Below are 21,417 nucleotides of genomic sequence, written 5' to 3' on the forward strand. Positions count from 1 at the left end.
TTCTAAAACTAAATTAGAGAATCTGAATAGACAGCTTACACCTAGTGAAATTGAAGCAGTACTCAAAAACTGTCAATGCATAAAAGCCCTGGACCACGTGGCTTCACAGGTGAATTTTATGAAACATTCTGGGAAGAGCCAACATCTCTTCTGAAATGATTCCAAAAAGCTCAGGTGAGCCCCAAGCCCATTTTATAACACCAGCATTATTCTAATGCCAAAACTAGATAAAGACACCACAAAAAAAGATTACATGCCAATATCCATGATGAACATAGATGCTCAATCCTCAACAAAATATTAGCAAACCAAATACATCAATTCATCAAAAAGACCATATACCATAATCAAATGGGACTTATTCTAGGAATGCAAGATTGGTACAACTTTTGCAAATCAATAAATGTGATCCACCACATAATCAAAATGAATAATAAAAACCACATCATCATGTAGACAAATGCAGAAAAACCATTTGATAAAATCCAGCACCCATTTATGATAAAAACTCTCAGCAAAGTGGGAACAGAGGAAAAACACATAAACATGATAAAGTCCATATATGACAAACACCGTGCCAGCATCATACCCAATAGACACAAACTACAAGCATTCTCCTTAAGATTGGGAACAACACAGGAAAGTCCACTTTCACCTCTCTTGTTCAACATAGTACTAGAAATCCTAGCCATAGAAATTAGACAAGCAGAAGAAATAAAAGTCATCTAAATTGGAAAGGAAGAAGTAAAACTGACTTTCATTGCTGATGATGTGATACTATATATAAGGAACTGGAAAGCATTATGCTAAGTGAAATAAGCCAGGCGTTGAAAGACAAATACCATATGATCTCACCTTTAACAGGAAGCTAAACAACAAAACAAATAAGCAAGCAGAATATAACCAAAGACACTGAAATAGAGAACAGGAGGACAGTGACCAGAGGGGAGAAGGGAGGGAATTTCAGGGGACAAAGGGGAAGGATTTACAGGAACTAGTATAAAGGACAAATGGACAACAATTAAGGGGGATGGAAATGGGAGGGAGGTGGGGAGCACTGAAGGGGGGGTGGGCTGGGATGGGAGTAAAAGACAGAAAACTGTACCTGAACAACAATTAAATAAAATAAATAAAATAAAATAAAAATAATTAATTAAAATAATAAAGCAAATTAAAATAAATAAATGAATTGAAATAAATAAATAAAAATAAAATAAATAAAAGAAAAGAAAGAAAAAGAAAGACTAAGAAAAAAAAAGAACCCCAAAGATTCCAAGAAACTACTAGAGCTTATGTCAGCAAAGTAGCAGGATACAAAATTAATATCCAGAAATCAGCTGCATTTTTATATGCCCATAATGATCTAAGAGAAAGAAAAATTAAGAAAACAATTCCATTCACAATAGCTTCAAAAAACCAAAATACCTAGGGATAAACCTAACCAAGAATGTCAAAGACCTGTACTTGGAAAATTATAAGACACCGAGGAAAGAAACTGAAAGAGATACAAATAAAAGAAGGACATACTGGGCCCTGGCTGGCATAGCTCAGTGGATTGAGCACGGGCCTGTGAACCAGAGTATCACGGTTCGATTCCCAGTCAGGGTACATGCCTGGGTTGCGAGCCAGTTCCCAGCAGGGGACCCATGAGAGGCAACCATACATTGATATTTCTCTCCCTCTCTTCCCTTCCCCTCTAAAGATAAATAAACTCTTTAAAAAAAAAAAAAGGACATACTGTGTTCATGGATAGGAAGTACTAACATTAAAATGTCCATGCTACTCAAAACAACCTACAAATTTAACCCACTTCCTATCAAGATTCCAATGTCATAAAAAAAAAAAGATTCCAATGTCGTATTTCACAGAACTAGAACAAATATTTCAAAAATGTATATGGAACCACAAAATGTACCACATAGCAACAACAATCCTGGCAAAGAACAAGCTTGGAGGAATCACATTACCTAATATCAATCAAACTATACTTACTATAAGGCCAGAGTAATCAAAACAGCATGGTACTGGTGTAAAAACAGACACATAGATCAATGGAACAGAATAGAGAGCCCAGAAATAAACCCACATCTTTGTAGTTAATAATCTTTGATAGAGAATCCAGGCACATACAAAGGGCTAAAGATAGATTATTCAATAAATGTTAGGAAAATTGAACAGATACATGCAGAAAAATAAAACTATACCACCTTCATACACCACACATAGGAACAAATTTGAAATGGATTAAAGCCTAAATATAGACCCGGAACAACGAAAATCTGAAAACACATGGGCAATAATATGTCTGCCACTGCTCATAGCAATATTTTATCAGCTATATGTCCTCAGACAAGAGAAACAAAAGAAAAAAAATGGGACTACAACAAGCTAAAAAGTTTCTACACAGTAAAGGATATCAGAAACAAAATAAAAAGACAATCCACCGAATAGGAGCACATATTCACCAATACATCTGATAAGAGGTTAATATGCAAAATTTATAAAGAACTTATAAAATTCAACATCAAAATAACAAACAATCAAATTAAAAATGTGTAAAGAACCTGAATAAACACTTCTCCAAAGAGGACATAGAGATGGCCAATAGACATATACAAAGATGCTCAAGTCACTAATCATGAGAGAAATGTAAATTAAAATAAAACTGAGATATCATCTCACATTTGTCAGAATGCTTATCATCAACAAATCAACAAACAAGTGCTGGCAAGGCGGTGGAAAAAAAGGAACCATTTTGTTCTGGTTATGGGAATGCAGACTGGTGCAGCCACTGTGGAAAGCAGCATGGTGATACCTCAAACAATTAAACATGGACCTGCCTTTTGACCCAGCGATCCCACTACTTGAAATATATCTGAAGAAATCCAAAACACTAATTCAACAGAACATAAGCACTCCTATGTTTATTGGCATTACTTACAATTGCCAAGACATGGAAGCAGCCCAAGTGTCCATCACTAGATGACAGTACAAAACAACTATGATACATTTATACAATGGAATACTACTTGGCAGTAAGAAAGAAGAAAATTCTACCCTCTACAACAGCATGGATGGATCTACGGAACATTATGCTAAATCAGAGAAAGACAGATACCATATGACTTCACTTACATAAGGAACTAATGAACAAACCGAACTAACAAGCAAAGTACAGAAGGACTCGTGGATATAGAGCAGGATTACTGCTACGGGAGCAGTTGGAGGGGGGAGGGTTGCTTAGTGGGTGGAAGGATTGAACAAAAAGGAAAAGGAACTCAAATACATGGGCAACATGTAGTGGTTGCAGGGGGGAGGGGTGGTATAGGGATATTAAATGGTAATGGAAAAATACAATAAAAATTTTTTTTAATCTGAAAAAAAATAAAAAATTAGAAAATACATTGTATATGAGATTAGGAAACACTAAATGCAAAAGAATGGAAAAACACATTATACATACCAAAATATAGCTGTACAGACCTTATTAACATCAGACAACGTAAGTCAAAGGCTAATAAACATTATTAGAAGTAAAGAAGGGATTTTATAATGATAAATGGTTTAATTTCCAGAAAGATAAACATAGCCCGAAAACAATAAAAATATAAGGAAAAAAACAGAAATAAAAGAAAGGGGCCTCCAGTCAGATGGCTATGTAGGCAAAAATGGAGCGCCCTTTCACACCACATCAGAATTACAAATAAAATACAAAACCATCACTCACAACCATCATAAATTGAGTTGAATAGAAGTCTGACAACTAAGAAATTAAAGAAATCACATCCATCAAGACTAGTAGGAAGGGCACAGATGCAGAATGGGCTGGTCTCTCACCCAAGTGTGGTGGATAAAAATTTGGGAGGGATATCTGAGGAGCAATCAGGCCCAGCCCCACATCAGGCCTCTCATCCCAGGGTTCCAGTGCTAGGAAGATAAGTCCCCACAACTCAGGCTACAAAAAGCAGTGAGGATTGAGTAGGTGGAAGAAACTTCTGGAGTCCCAAGCAGTTCCTCATATAGAACACACATGGATTCACCTACCAGAGTGAGTAGCTCGAAGGGCTACACAGCACCAGGGTGGCAGCTTGAAGGGCACCAGTGCCATAGTGCATGAGGCTGAAATGTCTGTTATCAGGGTGAGCAGCGGGCATTGTCCCTTTTCTGAGCCATCCCACTGCATGGGCATACAGCCAGTACACTGGTGCCATATTTGAGTTTCCATCAACCTGGATAACACAGTTTGACCCACATCGGAGATTTCCAGAAACTCTCCCCCCCACCCCCAACTAAGGATTCCATCCAAATGGCTTTCCCATATGAATGGCTGGTCTTAGCTCCACCTTCACAACTTCCCAAATCCTATCAAACAAGCAACAGCTGGCCTCAGTGAGCTCTAGGCCCAGCCCAAGCACCGGCCATTAGTTTCATAGCTTGGCTTCCCTTGGAAATCTCCAAACCCAGCACAATTACCAGCCTTCTCAGATTACTTTATAGCTCAAGAAGTGGGGCCCCAGGACAAACATAAATGGAGGCTGATCTTGGCCTGCACCACCGAGGAAATACCAGGGCCAGCACATCCAGTGGACAGCTACATACCACTTTGGAGCACTGCTACCCTTCTACTCCACAGAGGGGCAGAGGTTGGTGATAAGTGCTCACAGCATTCCTTGCAGCTCACTGGCCTGGGTAAATCCCTTGTCTACACCTGGAGTATTCAGCTTGGGTGACAGGGGGGCTGTGCCACTGGACCCTACAGGATACACCTACTACATTAGGCCATGCTACCAAGGCAGGAAGCTGCATAGCAGCTCTACCTAATATAAAGACACAAACACAGAAAGGCTGCCAAAATGAGGACACAAAGAAACATGGCCCAAATGAAAAAACAGATCAAAACTCCAGAAAAGGAGCTACGTGAAATGGAGATAAGCATTCTATCATATGCAGAGTTCAAAATACTGTTTAGAAGGATTCTCAAGGAACTTATTGAGGACCTCAGCAGTATAAAAAAGATCCAGTCAGAAATGAAGGATTCACTAATTGAAATAAAGAATAATTTACAAGGAAACAACAGTAGAGTGGATCAAGCTAAGAATCAAATGAGTGATTTGGAACATAAGGAAGAGAAAAACAACCACACAGAAAAACAAGAAAAAAAAAATGAGAGTAGTATAAGCAGCCTCTGGGACAACTTCAAAAGGTCCAACATTCACATGATAGGGGTGCCGGAAATAGAAGAGACAGAGCAAGTAATTGGAAACCTATTTAAAAAAATAATGAAATAAAACTTCCCTAATTTGACAAAGGAACTAGACACACAAATCCAGGAAACACAGAGTCCCAAAGAGATGGATGAAAAGAGGCCCACTACGACACACATCATAATTAAAATGTCAAAGGATAAAGATAATTAATCTTAAAAGCAGCAAGAGAAAAGACATTAGTTACATGCAGGGCAATTCCCACAAGATTGTCAACTGATTTCTTAAAAAAAAAAATTTGCAGTCTAGAAGGGATTAGCAAGAAATATTCAAAGTCACGCAAAGAGCAGGGACTGACAGCCAAGGTCGCTCTACCTAGCAAAGCAATCATTTAGAATCAAGGGCTGATAGAGAGCTTCCCAGACAAGAAAAAACTAAAAAAAGAGAGAAAAAAAAGGAGTTCATTGTAACTAAACGATTATTTACATGAAAAGCTAAAGGAACTCATTTACGAAAAACTAGAAGACCAAAACTATGAATAGTATCTATCAACAATTCAATCTAAAAAACAAACTAAGCAAACAAGAACAGAAACGGATTCATGGATACAGAGCATTTTTGATGGTTTCCAAATGGGAGGGGGTTGTGGGGGAAATGGATGAAGAGGTGAGGGGATTAAGAATACAATTAGGGCCCTGGCTGGGGTAGCTCAGCAGGCCTGCAAACCAGAAAATCGCGATTCGATTCCCAGTCAAGGCACATGCCTGGGTTGTAGGCCATTTCCCAGCAGGGGACACATAAGAGGCAACCAATAAGAGGCAACCATGCGTTGATATTTCTCTCCCTCTCTCCTTCCCTTCCCCTCTAAATATAAATAAAATCTTTAAAAAAAAAAGAATACAATTAGGTAGGTATAGAACAGCCATGGGGATATAAAGTACAGTATAGGAAATTGAGTAGCCAAAGAACTTATACGAGTGTTTATAGACATGAATGATGGGGGGGATTCCCTAAGGGAGTGGGGAGTGCTGGGTGGAGGGGACATGGGGAGAAATTAGGAAAACTGTAATAGTATAATCAACAAAATAGCATTAAAAATAGAAAAAAAATTAAATCTTTTCAAAAAGTTATAAACAAACTACTACCACACAATGTAATAAGTGCTATGTTTGAGTATGAGGTATGTCCGAAAGTATCCAGCCATGTAATATGAAAAAGAGACATTTATTGAAGATGATACAGGAAACATTATACATAGGACAATGACACATCAATCCCCTACAAAGTAGTCACACTGTGACTTCACAAACTTCTTCCAGGGTCTCTTCCACTGTTCAAAACACTACAAAATCCTTTGTTGGATTAGTCATCAACTGTCCTATCATATTGTCCTGAATCTCATCAATGGTCTGAAATCTCTTCCCACTCAAAGGTGTTTTAGTTTTGGGAAAAGGCAGAAGTCATAGGGTATCAAATCTGGGCTGCAGATGGGCTGAGTCACCTGGGTGATTTCATATTTCATCAAAACATTCTGCACAAAACATGATGCATGAGTGGGTGCATTGCCGTGATGAAGCTGCCATTCACCAGTTGCCCACAGCTACAGCTATTTCATCACATTACAATTCTCTACTGATGAGGAACTTTGAGGTGGTACTCCTTATGAATGTTTGGCCTAAACAGGTGTACTCACGATAGAGAACACCTTCCTAATAAAAAAACACAGTTAACATAGTCTTGATTTTGCTGTGACTTTGATGTACCTTCTTCGGGTGTGAAAAAACAGGTGACTTCCATCAGGACAACTGAGCATTCTTTTCTGCATCATAGTTGTAGACACACAATCCATCTCTGGTTTTGACCTTTTTGAGGAAATCTGGTTCATTGGTAGAAGTCTGCATCAAGTCATTAGCTACTACAGCACGATGTTCCTAATGCTCTGGTAGCTCAAGCTGCAGAGTGAATTTTGCCATGACACATTTTTGCCAAGATCCTGCGTCAATATCTTGGACACTGCAGATTTTGGAATCTCCAGATCAGCTTCTAGTTCTCACATTCACTGATGTTTGTTGATTGTAGCCCATACATGTTCAACATTCTCAGGTGTCCAGCCTGTTGCAGGCCTTCCTGAACATGGATCACTTTCAACAGATTCTTGACCATCACTGAAGCATTTGTGCCACATTTTTATTTGCGCTGCAACCATTGCATTGTTCCTAAAAGCCTCCTGAATCATCTGAATAGATTTTCAAAGCCATGTTCAAGCTTAACGCAAAATCTGATGCAGGTCCATAGCTCTATTCCCTCAGTCATTTTGAATGCAATGGCCACACTGTACGCATGCTCACTGAATGGCATCTACCATTTGCACTGACTAGTACAGTGAGGTTGTCAATTTTCACACATGTGCATTCCACCCCACTCTCCTTGACTGTCAGGTTACATCGATGTTGCTGAAACCATTCTATTAACAATGACTGGACTTTTTCCAGAAGACCTCATAGGTAGATCTGTCAAGACTCTGGCGCTGACCCCTCCATACACTGCTGTGACTGAGCCTGGGCAAACATGTTTGGAGCTATAAGTGATCCACAGCACGTGGCTACCTCTGCTGGGCCTGTTTGTGTGCAGAAAAAACTAGGCTGTGCACCAAGGCCGGCTTTACCAGCACCAGACCTGGGAGAGTGTCAGCTAAAGTCTCAGAGCTCTCAGAGATCTGCATTTGTTTTTAAACTTAATGAGCAGTATAACCTCAAGCTGTACTCAGCATCCCCACTTAGGCTCCATCAAGTGGGGTAAAGTAATCCCTGCAGGTGGGTCTATTGCTTCTCCTCAGCCTGATGCCATTTAGAGGGGAATGCTCTGCCTGAGAAAGATGGACTCTGCACTATGGGGAATGATTCAACAAAGGGATCCTGGTGACCATTCCTAGGTTTCTCCTCAGGGCCACCAGCCCTGACACATCACACATCTCCTCACACATCTCTAGTCCACCCTGCCCTCACTCTTGTGGAGCCCAGGGTAAGCGGCTACAAATGAAATCTTTGGCATTGGCCCTTTATGGGTCCCTCTGCATCTCCAGCTGTCTCTCCCTGGCAGACAGAAACCCTAGTTTTTCACAGCTGGATGTTATCTGGGTTCCTTGTATGGCTCTGGTGCTATAGTTTGGGGAGACCAGCTTGGGAGACCACACACATCAGAGGGACCCTCTGGCCACCGAAATATCCCTCTGGAACTTTAGCAACCATCCATGGGAGCTCAGCCAGCCCTCTTGCATCTCGTCACTCCCTACCAGTCTTGTTGAGGTTGAAGTGGTTTCTTCTGTCTGTCCATGATTATGACACTTCTCTCCAGCTAGTGGTCAGTTGGTTATTAAGGATGATTTCTCTACAATATGGTGGTAATTCACTATTGGTCCTGGGCAAAGGTTAGTATAGTTTCCACTTATTCCACTGCTATCTTAGGTCTCTCTTTACATTTAATTTTTAAATTTATATATCATTGGTTTTGTTTGAACTCTATTCTCTTCATTATTCTGTCTTTGACTTGTACCATAAAAATTAACTTAATTTCTGTGACTTTGTTATGCATGTAGTAGGTAAAGTATGCTTCCACTCTTCTTTATAGATATTTTCTTGTCATTCTCCCATTTTCTTGTATTTTCTTAGATGGAGCACTCAAAGTTGGTGGAGAAATCAAAATACTTATTTAATACATCTAAGCTAGAAAAGTTTATGAGATATCAATAATGTCAGGAAGGTAATTAGATAGGAGCCTGAAACTACGAGAATATAAATTGTATTACCTGGAGTATTTAAGGTAGCCTTCTAAAAGGTTGCTCCTGCTTCCGCATCCATTCTTCCAAGTGTGACTAGGTAATCTTTATAAAACAGCAGCCTGATCAAACTCCAAGAAAAGTTCCTAATTTCTTACAGAATAAAGTCCAAATTCTTTTAGCATGACATATGAGAACATCACTGACCTGCCCTATTATTGCATCTTTACCACTTTTCCCCAGCATCTTATTTTTTCAGCTATACTAAACTGCTTATGATTTTCTGAAACACTTTTCTTTGCAAATATGGCTTTTTTCTTCCTGGAATATTTTTATCTTGATCCTCCATTTGCAAATTCCACTCTTCCTTTAGCTTCAATTTAAGAATATTAAATATTTACACAAGTTCTACTATGTAGTAAGCATTTTTTCTCCAACATGAAGCCTTTTATGATTGTTTGCTATGTTATAGAGTCAATACTCCCACTTATGTGTGGTATTTATATATACATATATATACACACACACACATATGTACATATATATATGTATGTATATACTACCTCCACAAGACACACCTCAGATTGAAAGAGACACACAGACTAAAAGTAAGGAGGTAGAAAAGATTTCATGTAAATGGAAAGAAAAGAAAGGTGGTATAGCAATACTTTTATCTGACAAAATAGACTTAAAGGCTATAGGAGAAGACAAAGGATACTACATAATGATAAGAGGAACAATCCAACAAGAGAATATAACCCTAGTAAACATTTTCCCACCCAACATTGGAGCAACTAAACATGTAAACCAAATCTTGAAACACATAAAGGGACATATTGACGAAACTACATAGTCAGGGATTTTCTTTGGTCTCTGTCTTCCTCTGCAATTTCGGACAAGGAAAGGATCCTGTCTTTTTGGCAATACTTTATCCACAAAGTCTGGTGTAATGCCTAATACATTCTAAATGCTAAACAAATATTTACAAGATTGTTTATAAAAGTCTCAGTGAGACCATGGGGAAAACTGAGTTAGAATTTGTCTAAGAAAGTCTCAGTCAAAATTATACAGAAATGAATTTAAGAATGAAATCCATTATTCTTGGGAGGAAAAGGCCTCCTCTAATAACTCCTCCTGCACCTCTTTCATTCAATGAGTTTCTCGAGGTACTTGAAAGGGAATGTAAAACATCAAAAATACACTCGATTTTGTATCCTAAATGGGGCATAAACCAGGGTCTAATGTAGTCAACTTAGGCTATGGGCTCCCAAGTATTTAAATATCTTTATTCATCGGTGCATTACAGTTGGCACCTGTCGCCACTTGTTTGGTGTATACTTTATTCAACACAAAGGTAAAGTAACCATTTTGGGGGTATTTCTCCTCAGCCCTTCAATAGCTTTTCTCCTCCTAACCAGCCTTCAGAAGTTTGTAAAATGGGCAGGGTTAGCTCAGAACTTCACAGCGCTTCTTTTCAAAATGACTACATGAAGCCGTGCTAACCGACAGTGGCTAAAGGTTTTAGAGGCATCCACAAAAAATATCTGTGTGAAAACTAAGAGTAAGCAAGTAAAAAAAAATAAGAAAAGTGGGATTGAAGGCTGAGTGGAGAATGGCTTTACCGCTATGAGAACTACCCCCCCTTCCCATTTCACCCACTCGTTACTAAAATGCAATTAAATTCCGTTCAATTTCCTATTTCTCATGCAAGAAAGTACAACTGCCCGCCACCCCGCTCCCAGATGGCCACACCTGGTGTATTAGCTGAAGGATCTCCAACTCCCGCCACAGGTTTGGCCTGCGTCCTGCCCAAAACGGAAGTGACTTCAAAGGGACAAACCGAAAGTACGAGAGTTCAAACACCAGGTATCTACAACCCCTGTGGTGTTCTGAGAAAACTGCTCTGACTACTTCGCTCTTCCAGTCCTCATTTCTTCTGTAACAGCGGAGAAAAGAACTCACCCCAACCTCGAGACAACTAGATCTCCTCCAAACTCCAAATGATTCAAGTTTGCCCCTTCTCACTGGACGAGTAATCAAGGGTTGCTTCCTAAAACTACAATTCCCATCAGGCCGCCGTGAGAAGTAAAAGGATGGGCACAGGGACAAAGCGTATTGGGAAAGGTAGTCTGCTTCAGGCCGAAAGGGGCCGTCACCCCGCCTTCCCCGAATTAGGCTGGAGAAACCAGGTGTTCGGCTTAGAACCCGTTACCCCAGATAGGAGGAGTCAAGCTTTTAAGCAGCATCCCTCACTTCTCCCCACATACAGGATGAAAATTTTTCTCTACCCCTGTAAAACATTATTAATACTCCTTGAAAAAAATGGTTGTCTCTCCAATATCTCCAGGTTACTGAAAACTCCCAGAACTCCCTCACCTCAGGCCCCAACTCGTGGGAAAAGGTGGCTTTTTTTCAAGTGGGCAAAATGGCTGTCCTCTCCGTTTTATCATTGGATCCCTTTTGCGTCCTTCAAGGGCGGCTACTAACCAGCGATTGGTTCTTTTTCCCTTGAGGGTGGAGGAAGAATTGGTAAGGCTCTCCCGCGGCCCAGGAGAAGATAAAGGGGTGGGGAAAAGGCCGTTTGTCTAGGTGTGATTGGATGATACTCATATCACTCTGAGGATGTACAGCCTAGGATTTGTCAACTCTCCCTCAAAGAGGACGAATAGGCGGGGCTAGTGTGTGGTGGGAAGGGGCGGGATTCTGCCAGCCGCGGCTGCCGCTGGAGCCGGTGTCCGGGCTGGTGATGGGGTTAATTCCCTTTCGTAAGACTCTAACTTGCACCCACCCAGCCCCGCAGTCGCCCTGCCGTGCCGCGCTCCAAACGCCTCCTCCTCCTCCTCCTCCTCAGTAACGCGGGTAAGAGATGCCCTCCCCTCTCCCCTCTAGCACTCGGGAATAACGCGCCTCGCTCCCCTCCCCCGCCGGCCAACCGGTAGCGCTAACGGAGAAGGAGGTAGGCAGCGGAAAGATGTGGTGTGTGAGAAGGTGGCCTCCCGGCCGAGCCGTTGGTGTTCCAGCCAGGGCCCCGCCGAAGTGCTTCTGCTGCTGCTGCCACCCCACTGGTAGGTCGGGTTCGGAAGGAGCCCGGCTCCTCTGGCCCGCCGCTGTGGGTGCAGCTGCGTTTACTACCTTTTCCTCACCACCCCCACCCGGGGACCATGTGAAAAGCAAACCCCTCAAGGCCTAGCAGAGGAGGCAGGGGAAAGGTTCCGTAGTCCCTGCCATGTCTGCTGCTGCGGTCCTTGCAGCCCCAGGGACTCGGGAACCAGTCACAGCAGGCCTGCCAGGAACGGTGCCGGGTTCTGCTCTCTCTGGTGGCTAGCGCCGCTGCCCCGGGCTCCCCGGCCCACCTCACGGCCACGGCCCCCAGCTTTACACCACTAGAATTTTTAGAAAGGGAATAAGGTTTTTCGACCGGTTGGTGAAATGTAGGTGCATCTTGCCTGTGGTACCAGAAAAAACAATGAGAAAATTAAAAAGAAAGTTGAATGACTGTCAGTGCCACGGACTCCAGGGGACAGATTTACCCACGTTAAGGGTGAGCCTTAGGCTGCCCCAAATCCCAGTGTGTTTGAAGTTTTTTGTCGTGTTCTCTCTCCTGTCTGTCTGCTGTCTCTCTTCTCCTCTTTTTTTTTTTTTTTTTTTGTTTGTTGCTAGGTGCAGAGGAGAGTGCCTCTGTTCTTTCATCTTGCTTTTTTATGTAGAAACTTGTATTGTTGAGGCTATCATTTCCCATGTATAATTGTCCTGGGATAGAAAGTCAGCTAGGTAAAAGGTGAAGAGGTGCTTTGTAAAAGAGTAAGGCTTGTTAGTAATTAGCAGATGATTTTTCTAATAAAGAATGTGTATGTATATTATATACATAATATCTCTAAGGTTATAGTTTGCCTAATTGTAATTCTGAAGAAACTCTTTGCTTTTAGCTTCAATGTCATTGATTACAATAACTTTTAAGTAATGAAACGATGGTTAAAGTCAAAGTGGAAGCCCACCTATGTATAATACTTGAAACAGTAAAAGCTATGTAATATTTAGTATAGCAGGATACTAGTATAACTAGAGTAGTTGCACACACCTCAGTTTAACAAACTTTGGTATATTTGGCCATATTTAAGAGCAAAGAGCGTCTTCCTTACATATCAGGTGCTCATCTTTTCACTCCTTGCTTTTTTGGCCTGGATAAATATGTCCTTAAATAATAGATTCTGTAATTTGTAGTAGACATGCCTGTAATCAGAGATAAAATTCTACACCCACTTCTAAGGCTTGTTACCAGAATAAACCTGGGTTCTGAAGAAATCTGAGTTTTGACTAAATGTTAGACAATTTCTTCAGGTCTGAGAAGATTATATGAATTTAGTGACCTTCCATATGCCATAATTAATATACCTACATAAATTGGCATAGATCCATAGATTCAGGGTCTGGAAGAAATTTGGATGTGTTATAATTTTAGAAGTGGAATGCATAATCCTGAAAGGTAAGTTCCCTCAGTTCCCCACAAAGTACCCATAGCATCATTCAACCTAGCATTTTCTAGAACTTATTGGTTAATTGATAAGTTATATAATTGATGGCTTCAGATCTTGTGTGCTTCATACACAGAAAAGACTGATACGAATATAAGGTTCCTCTACATTCTCTTCCTAGCTGTGGGACTCTTCTGTGGGCCTCAGTTCAGTTTTCCTAATCTGTGTATAAAGTGAAGAAAATAATGCTTAATTCATGGAGTTGTGAAGCCTAGAGGTGAAGTAGGTAAAGCCCCTAATACTGTGCCTAACACATAGTATGTATGATTAAATATTAACTATTGCTATTTTCATGGGTATTAAGAGAATAAGTTTTTCTTCACACACACAAGGTACTGCAGCCTCACAACATGTTCTGTCAATGGGGAGTACTATGGAGGTTTCATTTCTACAGTGACTTAAGTTAGGTGCAGTTTGCAGCTAGCCATTTTCAAAGTTAAAAGGCATGTGGGAAATTGATTATCCCCTACAGATGAGTTGCTTATTTTACAGAAGGATATTTTTTGTTTTTGCATTAAAATGCAAGTGTTTGTGGATTATATTTCAAATGGACTATTTGAAATAAAAATATGTGGTAAGTTATTGTAGTGGTAACTTATTGTAGTGTCTTTTCAATTTTATTTAGTGGTAATGTGTTTCAAGATCTAGTTCATATACAGTAGTTGCTATCCATACTCATTGTGCTACCAGGCAACTGGGAGGCAATCGTTGAACTCTTAATACAGAGTTAAGATTTAAAAAGTTGTTTGAATTCATTATAGCCATAGGTTGACTACAGTATTGTGGTTTTAATTTTCATTGCTTATCAATATTTGAGTGTTTCTTTTCTGTGAAAAAGCATGCCAGACATACCGTACCTTTCTTCTCCCATGCACTTTTAAAAATGGACTGGGTCTTCACACATAATAGTGTCCTTGGAGTTTGTACAGTTAGACAAATTTAAGATTAGCACGGAGGCAGTTTTATCATGAACTATTCTGACACTAATGTCTGGCCAGGGCTCAAGACAAGCTACAACTTAGGCTGAATAGTGAGCTGAGGTATATAATGTTATGGCAAGCTTCCCAATTTATTGAACCCAGTGCAACTGGATGCTTCTTCAAGAGTCTTACATGGAAGCAGCAGGAGAAAATTTTACAAAATTGAAGTAAGCTTTTCCAAATATTATGCAGAAGATAGGCATTGCCATACCTTGCCAAATAATAAGAGATTTTCTTATATTGGTCCTTTAGAGTAGCTGATCATACCCATTTGAGTTAATGTTGTTTTAATACCTCACAATAAAGAAGCACTGGGAGTTGATAACAATTTTGCTTTTCCACTCATCTTAAAAAAGATTTTATTTATTTATTTTTAGAGAGAGGGGAAGGAGGGAGAAACAGAAGGAGAGAAACATCAGTGTGTGGTTGTCTCTCACACACCCCCTACTGGGGACCTGTCCAGTGGATTCAGTGTGGCTCAATGGATTGAGTGCCAGCCTGCTAACCAAAGGGTTGCTGTTTCGATTCCCAGGCAGGACACATGTCTGGGTTGCAGGCCAGGTCCCTAGTAGGGGATACGTGAGAAGCAATCACATTGATGTTTCTCTCCCTCTCTCTGTCTTCCCCACTCTCTAAAAATAAATAAATAAACTGCTAAAATCTGAATAAGGTGGTTCATATCAATGTCAATCCTGGTTTTGATATTAAACTATACTTTAATAATGTTATTGGGGGAAACTGGACAAAGACTGCACACAACTTGCTGTACTGTTTTTTCAACTTGTGAATCTATAATTACTTAAAAGTTAGAACCTCAAGCACAGAAAAAATCCTTTATATGTGTGTATGCACACATATACACACATAATGTATATATACACATATATACATGTATACACACATTGATGTATATGAGCACATATATAAATATATGTATACATATATACATGTATATATTTTTATATGTGTGTATATACACATACACGTTCCTGTATAGAATTGAAAAAAAAGGTCCTCTGAAAATATACTTTTTTAAGTATATCCTCTGAAAATACAATTTATATTGTTCATTTGAGTTATTTTTACTAAGTCATATTCACATGTATCTGAGCACAGTAGAAATACCCCTGCATCAAACATGTCCAAGATGTAGTTTTTATTTTCATTTCATATGCCTTGTTTGCTTTAAATGCCAGTTCCTTTTTCATTCTTTTATTAGGTCTGGCTTCCCATTCATTTTCCAACCCCTTGTCATATAAAGTAAAAAGAATCAATACCAATCATCTATAATGTTCATTTTGTAGTTGCTATAAGGCTTGTGTTTTTTGAACAAATTCTTGGGAAAGAAATCAGGCAGATAATTTAGCCTTTGCTTGAACTATTCTAGTGACAAAGATACATTCCTAAGGAACTTGGCGTCTCTCTGTTAAGTTTCCTTGTTTCAGGGTCGTCATATTCACAGATAAACACACACATTTGATGTAGGGAGGGAGGACATAGAGAAGAGGAGATCCAACTGGTCCCAGACACAATTAAAACATTATCGTAAAGGTTCATCAGTGTAAATAATACCAGTTGCCTGTCCTATCCTTGTGGCCTCAGAATGTAGAAACCAAGGTGTAGATAGGTATGGAAGACTACCTGCTCAGGACTTATACTGATTGGCCCAGTTGTCCTAAAAAGGGGGAAGGGTGGAAGGGTAATGTTAGAGACATTCTCAACAGGTACTTGTCTCCCCTGTAAACTCCACCCGGGTTGTTTGGCACCCTCCTTAGGCTGCAAAGTTGTATTCCTTATTGTTGTTGCCTGAGAAACTATATCTAGTTCTCAAAACACATCAGATCTTGTCACAGAACTAGACAACTAGACCATAATGGTATCTTTGTGATTTTAGTTTTTCTCTTTCTTAGGGTGGTATGACCACAGGAAGGAAATGTTTTGAAGGACAATTTTAAAGCCTATTTTAGATCATTTTGATAACAAGTTGCTTTGAGAGAAGTGATGTTCAGACTTAAGCAATTTTACAATAGTACTCTGACAACTTCTGTGTCTTTTGAAGTCACACATTCATGTTTACAAAATTCAATACACTCAAAAGATTGTAAACTTTTTTTTTTTGGACTGGATAGAAAACTGAGCCAGTATGGAACTTATTACATTTCTAAAATTAAGTATTTGGAAAATCTGTATTGATGGAAAGCTTTTTAAAAAAATCAATGCATATACATAAAAATCAAACACTACAGTGGATCTGTAATTAATTGTATTGAGTATCATTCCCTTTTGTTTTATTACTGGTATTCATGAGTCTCTCTCTTTTTTAAAGATTTTATTTATTTATTTTTAGAGACAGGGGAAGGAAGGGAAATAAACATCTATTGATTGCCTCTTGCACCTTCCCAACCCAGGCATGTGCCTGGACCAGGAATAGAACCTGTGATGTTTTGGTCTGCAGGACAGTGCCCAGCCGACTGAACCACACCAGTCAGGGCCGTGATTCTCTTGAACACAGAATATTCTTAGCACCAGAAGTCAAATGGAGTGTCTTTTATGCTTTCATAAATTTATCAAAATCATGTCACATTGTCTTTTACGCATTAGAACATGAATAACCTGTCATTTTTTTTCACTTTTCTAAAAAGGAGACTTTGTCTTTCTTTTTTCTGATTGACAAACAATAATGTATCGTCATCGACATAGCCTCAAAGCTATTTAGTGTCTATTTAATAGAGATCTTTCCCTCAAAGATTTTCTCTGGTATTCTTGTGTCCTGCTCTCATCCTGGGACTTATCTTCACTGCCTTCCTGGATTGAATACTGTGGATCCCTCCTCTTTCTTGGTTTTTATACTCTTGCTAGGTAATAGCCTAAGGTATTTTCCCAAGAAAGGTTGCTTAGGAAGTAAACCTTTTGAAACCTCATATGCCTGAAGTCTTTATTTTGCCATCATGCCTGATAGTGTAGAACAGCAATTATCAACCTTTTTCATCTCATGGAGCACATAAGGAACTTCACTAATATTCTGAAGCACACCAAAAAAATGTATCTTTTTTTACCAACCTGACAAAAAATGGGTAAAATTTGGATTGATTTACCAAAAAATGATAATTGTAATTACCTCCCTTTTGCTCCAAAATGACTTTTTAAAAAAATCAGGTGGCTATACTTGTATATAGAGATTTCAGATAACCAAGAATTAACCTGTAAGATGCATCTCTGGTATATGTCCTCTATATTTATGATTCAAGACAGGACATTCACACCTGATTGCTGTTGTCTTTTTATTTGACAGTCTAAGGGAAAAGAAACAAGGTCATTGCCCTTGACTAAATAGTCAGGTAATTCCATGTTTTCAAATTTTTTGCAGCACACCAGTTGAAAATCACTGGTATAGAAGGCTAAGTTCAAAATCATTTTCCCCTTGTACTTAAATACATTGCTGGTGTCTTCTAGCATCTGGGTTGCTTTTATGAAACCTGCTGCTGAAATTTTCCAAGCATACACAAAATTTGATCTATTACTGAATTCTGTAACTATGAATTAACATTTTGTATTGTTTGCTTTATCCTATATCTGTCAGTCCATTTTGATACATTTCAAAATTGCAAGGATCATTGTACCTCACTCTTGAACACTTTAGCATACATATAATTGGCTGAAGTTCAATATTCAATTACTTGTTTATAGGTAGAGAGGCATACAGAAAAATGCACAAATCACAAATGTACCATTTCAGTGGGTTTTTGACAAATTGTATATATCCCCATAACCCATATGTCTACCCAAAATAGAATTACCATAACCCCAAGAAACAAGAATCACAAGTTCTGATTCTTTTCCACCATATATTTTCCTGTGCTAGGAATTAAATAAATAGAATCATACAATACAAAGAGGCAAAAGTAGGTTTACAATTGTGAGTTGTAACACAGTTACACACAGTTTATTCTTGAAACACAGCTACCTGAAACACAGTTTATTCTTGTGTTATTGATTAATTTTTGTATTATCTTCCATACAAACAACTATAGACCTACCTTTGCCCAACCCTTGATGGCTCCAGTGTGAGGCTTTCACTCAACATGTATTTCAGATTTATGCATGTTGTTGAATGCATGAATAGTTCATTTTTATTACAGAATATTTTGTACAGATAAGCAGTTTGTTTTTATGTTCTCATGATGGCCACCTGTGTGATGTTTTTGGTTTTCAGTTATTATAAATAAAGCTGTGTAACTCACAAGAGTATTTGAAAATGTTTTAAATACCTAACATGCAGTATGGTGCACAAAAACTGCATTTCTTCTTTATTCTTGTTCTTAAAGAGCAGACATTTTTTTTAAATATTTTATTTCTTTAAAAACTTTTTTTTTTTTTTTAGAGAGAGGGGAAGGGAAGGAGAAAGGGAGGGAGAGAAACATCAGTGTGTGGTTGCCTCTCACATGGCCCCCACTGGGGACCCAGCCTGCAGCCTAGGCATATGCCCTGACTAGAAATTCAACCACAACCCTTTGTTTTATAGCCTGTGCTCAATCCACTGAGCTACACCAGCCAGGGCTATTCTATTCTTGTTTTTAAATTTTGATTAATACAAAATTAAGACATAGCTTAGCCGAGAATATTGTCATGCTTTTTATGATTTCTTGCTATTTTCAGTAATATGAAGAGCAAGTAGGAAGATTTTTGAATCATCCACTTTTTAAAATTTTGAACATTTTTGTTGAAACCTTAGAATTGACCTGTTTTTCCTAGTCCATTTAGGGATTTTGGTAATTGGGCATTTATATTAATTGGGTATAATTAAGAGTGTGTCTTTCCTAGAAGTTAGCATTTCACCATATAAAGTCACTGAGTTTCAGAGGTAGAAATCTTTAAAGAATATATTGATCTGACATTAACTTTATATATGCATTACCCTTGATCTTGAGAAGATTGAATTTTTTCCATTATGAATACATTTTGCTTGTTATTTAATAAAGAATGTCATTTCTATTTGTTATAGTTTTGCAGTGGCAGTTTAAAAACCCAAGTTTAAAATATATTTATGGAGAAAAAACTCAGTCTAACTTTACACTTAGAGAAACTTGAAAAAGAACAACAGAGCCTAAAGTGAGTAGAAGGAAGGAAATAATAAAGATCAGAGCAAAAGTAATTGAAATAGAGTCTAAAAAGTTATACAAAAAAATCACTGAATCCAACAGCTGGTTCTTTGAAAAGATAAACAAGATTGACAAATCTTTAACCAGACTCATCAAGAAAAAAAAGAGAGGACCCGAATAAATAAAATTAGAAATAGAAGTGGAGAAATAACAACTGACACCAAAGAAATATGAAGGATTATAAAGTATATTTATGATCTAGAGGGCCTTTTCCAGCTCTAAAATTTTGTTACATCCATATAATAAATTTATAATATAATTTTCTGATTCTCCTGTTAACATTACACAAAACATTTTATTCTGGTATAATGTCCAATGTACACATTCCACGGGTTTTTGAGTGTTGATTTTCTTTTTAATGAATGCTGATTTTGAAATTTAAAACAGAAAACAGTCATGTTTTTTATAGTCTAGTGTCCAAGCTATATTTGTGGCTTATGAAAATTATTTTATGGCTTTTCTGAAAACTGCATACAGCTGCCACACAACTTTTCATTTACCTTACTACTAAAATGTAAAACTCAATGATAAAATATATAACAGATTAAGAAGATTGACTTAAATGTTAAATGTAGCTTATATTTACTTGTACTTTATTGGCATCTAATACCTATTCTTTCATTTAAGGAAGGATATATTCATCTTTTCTCATGTCATGTTTTTCTTGGTTTTGTGGGGTTAGTTAAAATGTTTATAGAAATGTTGTTACTAAGATCAGGTATCATTGATATTCTTGTTTGTGAAACATATACTAACAGGATCATAGAAATGGGTACTAATTAAATTGCTTCTGTCCTTAAAGATATGTATGCCACTGTCTTCAAGAAGCTCATGACTTCTGGGGATCCACGTGAGTCAAAATTGTCATATTGTAAATAGCTGCAACTTCCATTTCCTTTTCTTTTTCCTCCTTCTCCTACTTGTCTTTGGGCACATTTGCTTAAAGGTAGGACAGGAAAAATGGAGCTGTGAAAAAGGAGGCATAAGAGCCTTTGTGGGTGGTCTTTTTATGTAAGTATGTGAGGTTCCAAGGATTATGTGGGATTTACACCTTCCTTCTAAATGCACATAGAGAACCAAGTGAAAGTTGGTGGTCAGGTAACAATTGAATTGCTTTTATATATTCTGTCATAAAATTAGAATACAAGCTTTTTAGTCCCACCCTCATTTTGTCACACACAGCTCTTCACCTGGCATCCTGTGCTTCGAAGATACTAAATCATTTATATAAATTCTTAACATAACCAGTTAGTTAATGCTTAGCCAGGACTTTAACCTAAGTCTCCAAACTCCAAGTCCAACTTTATACCTAGTATGAAAGAATTAATCAGGTCAACTAATGTGCCTGTTTTTATCTCCAAAACATAATGGAGGCAAGTTTATTGGGGAATATTTCAAAATAGATAATTTGTCAAGCTCCATACTTTGTTGTTTTAGACTTGAAGTTAGTCCTAGAATTGCTAGTTGTTTAAAACTAATTACTTATGTATTGGGATGGCCAAAAAGTCTCTTTAGTTGTTTCTGTAAAATAAGTCATTTTTCATTTTCATCAGTAACTTTATTGATTTGGGATGTTTTGAGTATGTTGGCTATCTCTCACTATTGGCTTCTAGTGAGTAGAGGCCAGGGGTGCTGCTAAACATTTTCCAGTGCATAAGACAGCCCCACAGCAAAGAATTACTTAGCCAAAATGTCAGTAGTACCGAGAAACTTCACAAACCACTTTTGACACATTTGATCAGTCACAGCACCTTCTCCATATACTGC

General features: G+C 38.4%; 2 protein-coding genes across 18 annotated transcripts in view; one reads left to right on the top strand and one right to left on the bottom strand.

The window, feature by feature from the left end:
* ZRANB3 (zinc finger RANBP2-type containing 3) overlaps positions 1-11,078 on the bottom strand; it is a 238,508-nt gene extending 227,430 nt beyond the window's left edge. The window contains exons 1-2 of one of the 6 annotated variants that reach the window (XM_053666889.1): positions 10,732-10,906; positions 9,010-9,084 (exon numbers count right to left, since the gene is read on the bottom strand). The gene's annotated coding sequence lies outside the window, so the exon portion shown is untranslated. Of the gene's footprint in view, positions 1-9,009; positions 9,085-10,731; positions 10,909-10,941 lie in introns of those variants that run through there. The other 5 variants (XM_053666886.1, XM_053666896.1, XM_053666902.1 and 2 more) reach the window with 5 other exon arrangements.
* A 601-nt stretch (positions 11,079-11,679) lies between these two features.
* Positions 11,680-21,417, top strand: part of R3HDM1 (R3H domain containing 1) — a 220,387-nt gene continuing 210,649 nt past the window's right edge. For 9 of the 12 annotated variants that reach the window (XM_053666921.1, XM_053666944.1, XM_053666941.1 and 6 more), the window contains exons 1-2: positions 11,680-11,838; positions 20,453-20,500. The gene's annotated coding sequence lies outside the window, so the exon portion shown is untranslated. Of the gene's footprint in view, positions 11,839-11,935; positions 12,045-20,452; positions 20,522-21,417 lie in introns of those variants that run through there. The other 3 variants (XM_053666930.1, XM_053666926.1, XM_053666934.1) reach the window with 3 other exon arrangements.

This window comes from Artibeus jamaicensis, unplaced genomic scaffold, assembly GCF_021234435.1.
Source record: "Artibeus jamaicensis isolate MK-2021 breed Jamaican fruit bat unplaced genomic scaffold, CSHL_Jam_final contig_1284, whole genome shotgun sequence".
Classification (NCBI taxonomy): domain Eukaryota; kingdom Metazoa; phylum Chordata; class Mammalia; order Chiroptera; family Phyllostomidae; genus Artibeus; species Artibeus jamaicensis.